Source organism: Balaenoptera acutorostrata, chromosome X (assembly GCF_949987535.1).
Source record: "Balaenoptera acutorostrata chromosome X, mBalAcu1.1, whole genome shotgun sequence".
Classification (NCBI taxonomy): Eukaryota; Metazoa; Chordata; class Mammalia; order Artiodactyla; family Balaenopteridae; genus Balaenoptera; species Balaenoptera acutorostrata.
In genome coordinates this window covers 105,674,623-105,688,559 of record NC_080085.1, presented here as the reverse complement: position 1 = coordinate 105,688,559, position 13,937 = coordinate 105,674,623, and positions in this window count along the sequence as shown.

Here is a 13,937-nt window from a genome sequence, read left to right as displayed (position 1 = left end):
CCAGAGGTCTCTTAGGATGTCTTCATTTCTTTTCATGGTTTTTTCTTTATTCTGTTCCGTGGCAGTGAATTCTACCATTCTGTCTTCCAGGTCACTTATCCGTTCTTCTGCCTCAGTTATTCTGCTATTGATTCCTTCTAATGTATTTTTCATTTCAGTTATTGTATTGTTCACCTCTGTTTGTTTGTTAATTCTTCTAGGTGTTTCTTCTTTAATTCTTCTAGGTCTTTGGTAAACATTTCTTGCATCTTCTAGATCTTTGCCACCATTCTTTTTCCAAGGTACTGGATCATCTTCACTATCATTATTCTGAATTCTTTTTCTGGAAGGTTGTGTATCTCCACTTCATTTAGTTGTTTTTCTGGGGTTTTATCGTCTTCATTCATCTGGTACATAGCCCTCTGCCTTTTCATCTTGTCTATCTTTCTGTGAATGTGGTTTTTGTTCCACAGGCTGCAGGATTGTAGTTCTTCTTGCTTCTGCTGTCTGCCCTCTGGTGGATGAGGCTATCTTAAGAGGTTTGTGCAAGTTTCCTGATGGGAGGGACTGGTGGTGGATAGAGCTGGCTGTTGCTTGGTGGGCAGAGCTCAGTAAAACTTTAATCCGCTTGTCTGATGATGGGTGGGGGTGAGATCCCTCCCTGTTGGTTGTTTGGCCCGAGGCGACCCAACATTGGAGCCTACCCAGGCTCTTTGGTGGGGCTAATGGCGGACTCTGGGAGGGCTCACGCCAAGGAGTACTTCCCAGAACTTCTGCTGCCAGTGTCCTTGTCCTCACGGTGAGCCACAGCCACCCCCCGCCTCTGCAGGAGACCCTCCAACACTAGCAGGTAGGTCTGATTCAGTCTCCTATGGGGTCACTGCTCCTTCCCCTGGGTCCTGATGTGCACACTACTTTGTGTGTGCCCTCCAAGAGTGGAGTCTCTGTTTCCCCCAGTCCTGTCGAAGTCCTGCAGTCAAATCCCGCTAGCTTTCAAAGTCTGATTCTATAGTAATTCCTCCTCCCATTGCTGGACACCCGGGTTGGGAAGCCTGACGTGGGGCTCAGAACCTTCACTCCAGTGCTTGTACTTCTGTGGTATAAGTGTTCTCCATTTTGTGAGTCACCCACCCAGCAGTTATGGGATTTGATTTTATTGTGATTGTGCCCCTCCTACTGTCTCATTGTGGGTCTTCATTGCTGTGCGCGGGCTTTCTCTAGCTGTGGCGAGCCGGGGCTACTCTTCGTTGCGGTGCACAGGCTTCACTGTGTTGGCTTCTTTTGTTGCAGAGCACGGGCTCTAGGCGTGAGGGCTTCAGTAGTTGTGGCACGCAGGCTCAGTAGTTGTGGCACATGGGCTTAGCTGCTCCGCGGCATGTGGGATCCTCCCGGACCAGGGCTCAAACCCGTGTCCCCTGCATTGGCAGGTGGACTCCCAACCACGGCACCACCAGGGAAGCCCTGGGGTATCTCTTTTGGTGAGTTCCAATGTCTTCCTGTCGATGACTGTTCAGCAGTTAGTTGTGATTCCAGTTATCTCCCAAGAGGGAGTCAAAACAACACTTTATATTGAAAGGAGTCACCAAATACCAACTAATGGGATAAAAATGGACAAGTATACATAGCCTCTTGACATTTCAGAAAGCCAAACCCAAAGCGAAAAAAAAAAAAAAGAAAGAAAGTTACTGACAGAGAAATAAGATTCAGAGCAACAGGTGCAAAGGTCTTGTGTCCTTTTACATCCTAATTAGAAGTATGATTTTTCATGTACTTTAAAGACCAAAACCCAAACTCAATATGATGAATAGATCAATTCTTTTCAATCTATTCAACAGATTACATGCAATCCCAATAAAAAACACAAATGGTTGCACGACGGTGTGAGGGTCAGAGTGTTGCCAGAGCTGCTCCAAGTCTTTGCTCAAAACCTGCCAACACCCACCTTTAGCAGGGGTCAACATAAATCTTTAAGTTAAAGGTTCCAGAGATAAGAAAGGAAGCTACAAACAAACAAACAAACAAAAAACAGCTGGAACCAGCTGGGTCCAAGATGGCGATGAATCTGGCCTCCAACAGACCCTGAGTCTCATTATATTTTGATTTAATATTAGCATTTTGAACGACACACCTACCAGCAGCCATGACCAGACATTAAGGACCAAAAAAGGATAAAAAGGGCATGACACCGCACTCCCTTGAAAAAGCACTGCCCCCTTCCCCAGTAGACTAGTGCATATGCCTCCCCATCATTAGCCTCACTCCTCTTCCCTTTGTCTTTACTCTTTAAAATTAGGTCTCTCGCCGGGTGGGCAAGAAGTTGATCTGTGAACTTAGTTCCCGCTTCTCCATTCTTTGGCCACTGAATAAAACTTGTATTGATCTCAGCTTCAGTTTCATTACTGGCTACTCGAACCCAAACAGAAAAAGAACCCCCCCACACACCAAGGCAGAGAGCCTTGGCTGGGCTATGGCCCGAGCAGGGTCCATATGACTTAATTTGGTAACAAGAGCATGTGTGTATCTGTGGAATTTAAAATTCTGATAATAAAATGTATTAATATAACAATATTATTATATTAATGTATTGGGAATTCCATAGCAGTCCAGTGGTTAGGACTCCACGCTTCCACTGCCGGGGGCCAGGGTTCAATCCCTGGTCGGGGAACTAAGATCCCACAAGCCGTGCAACATAGCCAAAAATTATATATATATATAATTACTGTACATACATTATATGTACCATAAATATTAATATGATATATTAATACCCATACTATATAATATTAATTCATAATTATATAATATTAATAAGTAATTGTAGGGGATCAGATATATCACCCCAAAATATGTCTCTTTGGCAAAAGGATTAATTTAGGCTGATTATTTTTAAGAAACTGCAGACACAGCAGAAGCTCTGAAAATTGCGTAGAAGTTACCCTTTTTTAAGAAACATTTACATTTATAAGGGGAATCTCCACTTGTAAGCATGTCTCCCTCACTGTGCCAGGAAGAGGAAGATATCTAAATCTCTAGAAACTGTTATCAATGGAGAAGGCAATCACTTAAATCTGCATAACAAGCATACCCTGTTTACTGTGCTTTTCCTGGTAACCTCCCATAACTGACTCCTCACTCCCAACATCATCTTTCATCTTTAGCTAAAACTGGTATTTAAGGTGATGGCTTGGGCCATTTTGGAGAGTTACTCAGTTTTCCTGGGTCTCTCCCATGTGTACATGAGATATACATGTCATTAAATTTGTTTTTCTCCTGTTAATCTGTCTTATACCAACTTAATTATTAGACTAGCCAAAGAACCTAGAAGTGTAAAAGGAAAAATATTTCCTCTGCAACAGCTGATGTAGTAGTCGGCAGGATAAACTTCCCTGGCTGGACTCTGCTCCCTCCAAGGCTACTGTAGCTGAGAAATCCTGGGACCTCTGACAAAGAGCCCTTTGCCCGCAGGGTCTGATGTAAGCAAGAGTAGTGACAGTCCTTTTATTTTTCTATATTTAGATTAGCTGGAGAAAATATTTGTGGAACTAATTTCTCAGGTATAGCAACTTTGGTAAAAATTTGTTATGAGTACTCTTGTTTTCTATTGATTCCTTTCCTCCCATAGATGGTCATTGTTTTCTTTTGTCTGTGTTGTCTATGTTCTGAGAGCTTGGCTTTATGGTCAGTGAGAATAGTCTCTCCGGTCTCTGGCAACTGGTGGATGGATGTACTGGCATGCATCTGGCAGACAATTGAGTAGGCTGTGGAACTATTAATCTAGCTGGTCAGAAGCAGAGGTAACAACCTGGGCATGTGACTGGTATCTCAGCATTCTCTTTGTGCCAGCTCTCAGTAGAGTTTGTCATACGGGGTCCCAGTCCATAAGGGGCCTTTTTCGTGTCAACTTTCATTGCCTCGTTAGTGCTGGAAAAGTCCCATTCCAGTAGGGCCTGCCCAGTGTCACATTAGTGGGTCTATACCTGGAGGTGTCTCCCATTCTCACGGGAAAGTGGAGACATCATTTGCCCTATACCATTCTTAATGCCTGTGACAACAGTCTTTGCTTTCTTAGACTAACTCTGGGAGTGAACTTTCTGAATATTGTGAGGGCTGTATCTTTTGCACTCTCCTTTAGGGATGCCCCTTGCATACTTGGTTAAGCCATGAAAAGGCTTATTGGTTTGAGTCACTACTGAGATTAATATAAAATCCTTCTCATTAATGGCCAGATGATGAATCCTTTGAACTGGCTATATTTAAAAGAAAAAAATTTTTCTTAGAGAACTCTCACCCTAAACAACTGTCTCACTAGTACCTACGAAAACACCAAATTAAGAAGAGGACATAAAGAAGTGTAACAGTTAGCCTTAGGGACCCCCTTAATAAGATAAAAAAACAGAAATTGGATTTAGAACAAAAAATAATGTCTACATCCAACGTAAATTCACTCTCAAAACCCAGCCCTGGGGCTTCCCTGGTGGCACAGTGGTTGAGAATCTGCCTGCCAATGCAGGGGACACGGGTTCGAGCCCTGGTCTGGGAAGATCCCACATGCCACGGAGCAACTGGGCCCGTGAGCCACAATTACTGAGCCTGCGCGTCTGGAGCCTGTGCTCCGCAACAAGAGAGGCCGCGATGGTGAGAGGCCCGCGCACCGCAATGAAGAGTGGTCCCCACTTGCCGCAACTAGAGAAAGCCCTCGCACAGAAACGAAGACTCAACACAGTCATAAATAAATAAATAAATAAATAAAAGAACGTGAATTTCTAAAAAAAAACCAGCCCTGGGCTTCCCTGGTGGCGCAGTGGTTGGGAGTCTGCCTGCTAATGCAGGGGTCGCGGGTTTGGGCCCTGGTCTGGGAGGATCCCACGTGCTGCGGAGAAGCTGGGCCCGTGAGCCGCAATTGCTGAGCCTGCGCGGCTGGAGCCTGTGCTCCGCAGCAAGAGAGGCCACGATAATGAGAGGCCCACGCACCGCCGTGAAGAGTGGCCCCCGCTTGCCGCAACTGGAGAAAGCCCTCGCACAGAAACGAAGACCCAACACAGCCATAAATAAATAAATAAATAAAATTTAAAAAAAAAAATCCAGCCCCATCACCTCAGCAAATTTCTTCAGATCCCAAAACTCCTCCAACTTCCCCCAGAAAAAATCCCTTAAACACCCAACTGCCTGTTTTGACTTCCCTCTCTTTATAAGATTTACAGACAGCACTCCAGCCTAATCTCAAGGCCCAGAGTATACAGGTTACTCATGTAAATACTGAAAGCCAGGAAATGAATTTAGTAGAAGCACTCAAGATGGGTAGCAGGGGATACTTTGCTATCCCTTACAATTCTTCCTACTTTCCAGGGCTCCATAATCAGGCTCTACCAGCTTCAGGCCTTTTTATGTAATGTCCTTTGTGGATATATCCTGATCCCCCACTGTAAAGAGTTCATGTCCCTTGGACAGCATCAAATCCTCAAGAAACCATTGAAACCAAAGGGTGTAATGTGAAGGAGTTATTTCATTTTGTAAATCAGAATCATCAGCTTCTTGAGGAACTTTTACTGAAACGGATTATGAAGAGTGACTATTTGAGGGGCTGTGTCTTTGGTTTTGAGTGTTGCAGAGTGGAAGAGCATGTTTGGGTTGATACAGACCCTAGAGTTCACTATCCAGATCATGGTAAATGCTGTGACTAAGGGTCCCCCTTTCCCACTGGACACCCCATATAAACTTACTGCTGAAAACTGGATTAAAAAAAGAACTTTGGGGCTTCCCTGGTGGCGCAGTGATTGAGAGTCTGCCTGCCAATGCAGGGGATACGGGTTCGAGCCCTGGTCTGGGAAGGTCCCACGTGCCGCGGAGCAGCTGGGCCCGTGAGCCACAATTACTGAGCAGCTGGGCCCGTGAGCCACAATTACTGAGCCTGCGCGTCTGGAGCCTGTGCTCCGCAAGGAGAGGCCGCGATAGTGAGAGGCCTGCGCACCGCGATGAAGAGTGGTCCCTGCTTGCCGCTTGCCACAACTAGAGAAAGCCCTCGCACAGAAACGAAGACCCAACACAGCCATAAATAAATAAAAAAACAAATACTTAAAAAAAAAAGTAAAAGTCTATTAATTAAAAAAAAAAACAACTTCCTTGTTAAAAGACAGGGAGTTCAGAATCAAAGCCATCAGACTCACCGTTTAAAAAAAAAAAAAAAAAGAACTTTGGGAAGCCTTATCAAATTTTCTGTCTCAGCTTCCCCTCATGGGTCTTAAAAATGCTAATAATTACATGATGTTAATTAACAAGAGAATGGGAAGGGGCCTAGGGAAGTGTCAAAGGGACTCTTACCAGCACTATCAAGGGCTGGGTGAGCCAAAAGGGAACCCCCACGTTGGTCCCCCAACATTAAAGGGCTAATTTAAGTCTCTTGGTTTAATTAAAATAGGTATGTCTTTAGAGTTATCAACACTGAATATAATGCAGACATCCAACTTTTATTCTACCTGAGTTTATTAGTCAAATAAATTCATGTTATCTCTGTCACAAAATTTGTCACCAAGAAAAATAGCTCGGGATGATAGCTGACTTTGTCTAATGTCTCATGAAGTTTTCACAGGTAATCAAAACATAATTGTTAGGAACAAGGGATTTAGATAGATTTAAGTGAGAAAAGAATTTTTAGGTGAATTTTTTGCAATAATTATGCTTTATGATATGTGAACTAAAAAGTAGTTTCCAAAATATTTTTGGTAACTTGAGACTTTACAGTTTTGCTAAGTTAAGTTAAATGATGGAAATTTACTGAATACCTAGATAATCCCCAAATAAGATAAAATAACTAAAACATTAATTACTAAATATAGGTTTATCCACTGTGGCTCCCTCTTACAGAAAAACTAAAGATATTTGGGTATATTGTAACAGGGAAGAAAAAAATCTGACTCCATGTTGAATCTTTCTTTTACTTTGACCTTTGCTTTCCATTGCTTTTGTTCTGTCTATAGCTATAAGCATACACAATGGCCTGCCTCAGGGAACCCTGCCCCTCTGCCTGAATGTTAAACTAAAGTGCCTTTGTTCAACTCACAGGGAAACACCCTAACCCTGTCCACCTGTGAATGGCTGCAAAAAAGAAAAAATTAACACATCCCCTCCCTGAGGCTGGCCAAAACCAGTAGATATTTTGCAAGACTTATGGCCTTTTCGGGACTTCCCTGGTGGCACGGTGGTTAAGAATCTGCCTGCCAATTCAGGGGACATGGGTTCAATCCCTGGTCCAGGAAGATACCACATGGCGCAGAGCAACTAAGCCCGTGCACCACAACTACTCAGCCACAGAGCAACTAAGCCCGTGCACCACAACTACTCAGCCTGCACCCTAGAGCCCACACACCACAACTACTGAGCCCGAAAGCCACAACTACTGAAGCCCACGCACCTAGAGCCCATGTTCTGCAACAAGAGAAGCACGCACGCCGCAACAAAGAGTAGCCCCCACTCACCACAACTAGAGAAAGCCCGTGCGCAGCAACAAAGACCAACACAGCCATAAATAAATAAATAAAATTTAAAGTAAAAAAGACTTATGGCCTTTTTATTTTACTTCCTCACCTCCTCCCCCTCTCTTTTATATAAAAGAAACTAGCAACCAACCCCAATAAGATGGTACTCTAGGACGCTAGTCCACCATCTTCTCAGATGCCAAGCTTTCAGAATAAAGTTGCCACATCTTCTTTATCCATTCATCTGTTGATGGGCACTTAGGTTGCTTCCATGTCCTGGCTATTGTAAATAGAGCTGCAATGAACATTTTGGTACATGACTCTTTTGGAATTATGGTTTTCTCAGGGTATATGCCCAGTAGTGGGATTGCTGGGTCGTATGGTAGTTCTATTTTTAGTTTTTTTTTTTTTTTTCAAACATCTTTATTGAAGTATAATTGCCTTACAATAGTGTGTTAGCATCTGCTTTATAACAAAGTGAATCTGTTATACATATACAATATGTTCCCATTTCTCTTCCCTCTTGCATCTCCCTCCCTCCCACCCTCCCCATCCCACCCCTCTAGGTGGTCACAAAGCACCGAGCTGATCTCCCTGTGCTATGTGGCTGCTTCCCACTAGCTATCTATTTTACATTTGGTAGTGTATATATGTCCATGACACTCTCTTACCCTGTCACATCTCACCCCACCCCCTCCCCATATCCTCAAGTCCATTCTCTAGTAGGTCTGTGTCTTTATTCCCGTCTTGCCACTAGGTTCTTCATGGCCTTTTTTTTTTCCCTTAGATTCCATATATATGTGTTAGCATACTGTATTTGTTTTTCTCTTTCTGACTTACTTCACTCTGTATGACAGACTCTAACTCCATCCACCTCATTACAAATACCTCCATTTCATTTCTTTTTATGGCTGAGTAATATTCCATTGTATATATGTGCCACATCTTCTTTATCCATTCATCTGTCGATGGACATTTAGGTTGCTTCCATGTCCTGGCTATTGTAAATAGAGCTGCAATGAACATTTTGGTACATGACTCTTTTTGACCTATGGTTTTCTCAGGGTATATGCCCAGTAGTGGGATTGCTGGGTCGTATGGTAGTTCTATTTGTAGTTTTTTAAGGAACCTCCATACTGTTCTCCATAGTGGCTGTATCAATTTACATTCCCACCAACAGTGCAAGAGGTTTCCCTTTTCTTCACACCCTCTCCAGCATTTACTGTTTGTAGAATTTTTGATGATGGCCATTCTAACTGGTGTGAGGTGATACTTCATTGTCGGTTTGATTTGCATTTCTCTAATGATTAGTGATCATTAGTAATCTGGCCTCCAACAGACCCTGAGTCTCATTATATTTTGATTTAATATTAGCCATCTGGTCCTGGGCTTTTGTTTGCTGGAAGATTTTTAATCACAGTCTCAATTTCAGTGCTTGTGATTGGTCTGTTTATATTTTCTATTTCTTCCTGGTTCACTCTCAGAAGGTTGTGCTTTTCTAAGAATTTGTCCATTTCTTCCAGGTTTTCCATTTTATTGGCATAAAGTTGCTTGTAGTAATCTCTCATGAGCCTTTGTATTTCTGCAGTGTCAGTTGTTACTTCTCCTTTTTCATTTCTAATTGTACTGATTTGAGTCTTCTCCCTTTTTTTCTTGATAAGTCTAGCTAATGGTTTATGAATTTTGTTTATCTTCTCAAAGAACCAGCTTTTGGTTTTATTGATCTTTGCTACTGTTTCCTTCATTTCTTTCTCATTTACTTCTGATCTGATCTTTATGATTTCTTTCCTTCTGCTACTTGTGGGGGGTTTTTGTTCTGCTTTACCTTTTAAAATAATCTGCCTAAAAAAGCAAGGATTCTGTTTTTTGTCAAAATAATTTCCTGTGTTCAGAAAACTGAAGCTTTGCTATTAAAATAGCTAAGGTTTTTTGGTTTTTTACAACTATTTACTTTTCTGTACTTGCCTTTAACATCTTCTATTGTCAATTTGGTTAAATGGATAGGTAAGCATTGTTTCACAGTGACCTATGATCCTATCTGACCAAGTGTTTTATAACCTTTTTGTTATTTTTGACAAACTTTCCAAAGTCAAAATCTCAATGAAGTGTTTTTTTGTTTTCTTTGTTTTTTAACCTCAAACTAACTTTGAAATTCCCCAGAGGGGCCTGGAACATTTCCAGATTTGTTCTCTCTCTTTATAAAAAAGGAAGATGTTACACTAATTAGACTTATTTGATATGTTGAATTACATGGGAAGCATTGTCAAGTAAGAAACAATACTAGGTCTTCTTTATGTTGTATATGTATAAGTAAATAAATATTCCAGAAATTGTGTGAAATACCTAGAAATCTGATATGTCCTAGTATAATGTTATCAGTCATAACTCTGGTTATTATCTTAAAATGTTATATGTTACAGAAATAACCATTTCCCTGCAATTTCCATTATAATGAACTCTAATCCGGTATTTAACCATCAGCATTTTAGTCTTTTGTCATTTACAGAGTTATTGTTTTACTCTGATGCTTTTACAGAAGCTTCCTGCAAAAGTGCTTCATCCTGAAAGAGATTCAATGAAAAGACTTTTGACAAGTACAGCTTTCTGATAACTTTAACATCAAACAATTGAACTCAGTAAGAATATCCAGAACTACTGGAAGAATGATACAAGCAGAACAAATATTAATTACATTGGACTAAATGAGCTGAGAAGCCTGATTATACATTTTTATGACTTCTTGTTTGAAATATTGCTGATTTTTTTTTGAAATATTGCTGATTTTTTAAATGTTTTGTTTTTCCAGATTTCAGGAAACCTTTTTCTCTTTTCTCTTAAGCTACCTCTGATTTACAGCACTTTGGTAAAATATATCTTTGTGAAAAAAGATGAAACATTTATCTTTTTCTTCCTACCTGATTCCCCTCAGAATTCACAGACCCTAAGTGAGTATTCTTATTTTCATGGCAATATAGTTATTTGCCTAAGTTCACTAAGAATCTGTTCTCTTTGTAACAGGACACAATTGGAAACACTGGGTATACTACCAAGGCTTTAAGTGGAATATCCTATTTGGGAGAGGCGTGCCTAGACTCGGATATGACCAAACAGCTTTAAGTAACCAAGGTTGACTTTATGGAGCCAATAAAGCCCCTTGGAAAACCAGTCTGGTACCTTGCTAACAGGGTCCCCAGCACCTTTACCAGGTGAGTAAGAAAGGTCAATTCCTGGCAAGTGCAGGAACCTTCATATATTTGAGGGACCTTGAGAAGAGAGGAATTAAATCTATAGGTACTGCAGGCAAAGTCTGATGACAGTTCCTTGTTTTGACTTCCTAGCTTTGAGGGTTTTAAAAGTCCAATCTGAGATTCCTTATGAAAAGTTCCAGCAAAGCAGATTTTTAAAAAGCCTGTATGGTCAATGATTGTACTTGCTTCACTTACGCAAATAATCAGGCAAAGTTTGATGAGACTAGACTTATTTTGCTAACAAATTAGTATTAATTTGGCTATCTTAGGTGAGAATGAGGGTGACTTTAGAGAAAAAAATTATGCTTCAGTAACACTTTTGTGAATATTAGATCTAGTTCTGTTTGTCTTTGAGTGTTTGTTTTTCGCCTATAAACTGGACTGGATCGTAAGGTCTAGTTTCCTCCAATGTCCGGTTACAACTCTCCAAATGAATGTTTCCAATTTTCTCCCATCCTTTTGGCTTAGAATCATGGAGAACTAAATCTGCCCTTTCTCCTGAAACCCTGCAAACTGAATGTGAATGACTTGATATAAACTTCAGAGAAATCGCCACAACAGCTCATGTTTAGACATTCTTCTTTGTGCCTTTTGCTGAATGGGCCACTCAAAAAGTTTACAAGTACACCCAATGACATCATGAGAGACATTCAAACTGCAAACCAGGAAAATATGTCAGATTGCCACTGCCTGCCCTCAGTCTATCTGAAGATGTTTTGAGCTTGACACCCACCTAGAAATCTTCTCAACTAGCAACATTCAGGACTCATACAATGGGATTACAATTTTCCCCAAAAATTAACCTTTGTTTTCCTTTTGTTTCCATCAAAATTCCTCTTGTTAAATACCTGACTTCTTGCACAATATCGTCCTGACTTTGGGGACCCAGGTGCATCACTCACCTCCTGAAATGCTAAATCTACATAACAACCATACCCTTGTTTACTGTGCTTTTCCAGGTAACCTCCCATAACTGACTCCTCACCCCCAACATCTTTTGTCTTTAGCAGAAGATGGTATTTAAAGCAATGCCTATGGCCATTTTGAAGAGTTACTCAGTTTTCCTAGATCTCGCCCATGTATACAGGAAGTATACATGTTATTAAACTTTTGTTTTTCCTCCTGTTAATCTTTCTTATATCAATTTATTAGACCAGCCAAAGACCCTAGAGGAACAGAGGAAAATTTTTTTCCTCACCAATATAATACTAACTTATTAAAGATGGACAAAGGAACAATTAATAGGTCAATGGAACACACTAGAGACCCCAGAAATAGGCTTAGGCAAATACAGTCACTTGATACTCTACAAAGGAAGAATAACAGCGGAGTAAAGAAAAGAGGATCTCTTCAATAAATGGTGCTGGAACAACTGAGTGTCCATATAGAAAAAAAAAAAAAAGTGATGACACTGAATCTAATGCATACCAGACACAGAAATCAGTTCCAATAGAAGAAAATCAGTTCCATTACAATAAAACATAAAAGAATTACTACACTCAAGTTAAGGAAAGATATCTTACAACACAAGAAGCACTAACCATAGGAGAAAAGATTAATAAACTGGATATTAAAATTAAGAAATTCTGTTCATTAAAAGACACAAGGAGGGAGGCTGGATCAAGATGGCAGAATAGAAGGACATGGAGCTCACCTCCTCCCACAAATACATCAAAAATACATCTACATGTGGGACAATTCTCACAGAATACCTTCTGAGTGCTGGCAGAAGATCTCATAAAAGCAAAATTGTGAGAAAGATTACCATGTAACAAAGTAAGATGAAACAAACAAACAAAAAAAAATGAATCAGGATGGAACCTGCACCTCTGGAAGGGAGCTATGAAAGGGGAACTGTTCCCTCACCTGGGAAGCCCCTTCACCAGCAGGGAGATCAGCTGGGACAGAAAGGGAGCTTCAGAGGCTCAGAGGAGAGTGCAGCAGTCAGCTTGCAGCAGGGAGAATAAAGAGAGACCAGCACAAAGGGTCCTTGCCACCTCTCTGCACTCCCCACCCCACGACTCACATCTGCTGGTGCACGCTGGGGCTGGGTGCTGAAACACGGGCTTCAAAGGACAGACCCAGGGAGAGGACTGGGGTTGGCTGCACAGAGACAGCCTGAAGGGGTTGGAGTGTGATCCAAGCCGCAACCAGGGGTGTACAAAGTAAGGGGCCCAGGTCCTCCACTGAATCCCCATTGTTAAGGTGTGCACCCAAAGGGAGGGGTGGGGCCCACTATAGTGGCCTCATTCTCAATGAGTGTTGCTCTGCCTCTATTAGCTTTGGGAGCTAATAAGTAATACTTAGGAAAAAACCTGACAAAGGAGGTGAAAGACTTATATGCTAAGAAATATAAAACACTGATAAAGGAAACTGAAGATAATTCAAAGAAATGGAAAGATAGCCCATGATCCTGGATTGAAAGAATATTGTTAAAATGGCCATACTACCCAAAGCAATCTACATATTTAATGCGATCCCTATCAAATTACCCATGACATTTTTCACAGAACAAGAACAAATTATCCTAAAACTTATATGGAACCACAAAGCCCCAGGATTGCCAAGTCAATTCTGAGGTGGAAGAAAAAGGCTGGATGATTCACCCTCCCAGATTTCAAACAATACCACAAAGCTACAGTAATCAAAACAGCATGGTATTAACACAAAAACATACGGATCAATGGAACAGAATTGAGAGCCCAGAAATAAAGAACTGAGAGCCCATGCACCTACCATAAATTAATCTTTGACAAAGGAGGCAAGAATATACAACAGAGAAGAGACAGTCTCTTCAGCAAGTGGTGTTGGGAAAGCTGGACAACCACATGTAGATCAATGAAATTAGGACACTCCCTCACATCATACATAAAAATAAACTCAAAATGGATTAAAGACTTAACTATAAGAAGTGACACCATAAAACTCCTAGAATAGAACATAGGCAAAACATTCCTACATAAATTGTAGCAGTGTTTTCTTAGGTCAGTCTCCCAAGGCAATAGAAATAAAAGCAAAAATAAATAAATGGGACCTAATCAAACTTATAAGCTTTTGCACAGCAAAGGAAACCATAAACAAACCAAAAAACCAACCTACAAACTGGAAGAAAATATTTGCAAACGATGCAACCTAAAAAGGCTTAATCTCCAAAATATACAAACAGCTCATACAACTCAATAACAAAAAAACCAAACAACCCAATCAAAACATGAGCAGAAGATCAAAATAGACATTT